General features: G+C 35.0%; 1 protein-coding gene across 4 annotated transcripts in view; it reads left to right on the forward strand.

Moving 5' to 3' along the window:
- Positions 1-757, forward strand: part of ninl (ninein-like) — a 21,677-nt gene that overhangs the window by 8,597 nt on the left and 12,323 nt on the right. The window lies entirely within an intron of this gene.

Below are 757 nucleotides of genomic sequence, written 5' to 3' on the forward strand. Positions count from 1 at the left end.
CGGGGCTTTGAGCTACCTGGACGTGTTTCCCATGAGTGACAGAGAGGACTCCTCACTACACATTTTCTACACTTTTCTCAGACACACATGAATATTTTCACACTTTTCTGTCATTTTTTATTCTCACTTATCAAACTTTCATAAAAAAATAAGTCTAGCATGAAAACAAGGATCTAATCACGATGAAGATTTATGTAACGCTGCCAAGCTGCACGTGAAAACGGCACGGAGGAGAGTGATTAACAAGATCAACACCAAAGTTGTGCTGAAAAAAATCCACCAAACGGTGAGACCTCAAAAGCTGCACCGTTATATTAACGAGGGGAAACTCCTGCTCTCACTAAGTTTGATTGGAATGGGACGACGCAGGTGGAGACATAGACGGACAACGCAGAAAAGACGTCACATCAAAATTACCTCTTAGGGGATCATGGGAAGCATGTCCCGGTAGCCAATGAGCTGAAAGCCCCCCCCCCATGTAAAATTAGGATCAGCTCAGCAGCAAAAACTTGAAAAACAAAAAAAATAAACTTATAAATAATTAACATTATTTTTTTAAATTGTTAACAGTTTTAGTTTTTTTGAGTTTCAAATTTAAAATTGTTTTTCAAATTTTCTATATTTTTTTTCCAAGTTTTCAATATTATTTTTTGAAATGTTCAATTTTATTTTTTCAGATTTTCAATAATGCCATTGAGTTTTCAATTTGTATTATTGAGTTTAAAGCTGCTTTCAAATTTTCCATTTCTTTCTTCAA

This window comes from Oryzias melastigma, linkage group LG15 (genome assembly GCF_002922805.2).
Source record: "Oryzias melastigma strain HK-1 linkage group LG15, ASM292280v2, whole genome shotgun sequence".
In the NCBI taxonomy this organism is placed as follows: domain Eukaryota; kingdom Metazoa; phylum Chordata; class Actinopteri; order Beloniformes; family Adrianichthyidae; genus Oryzias; species Oryzias melastigma.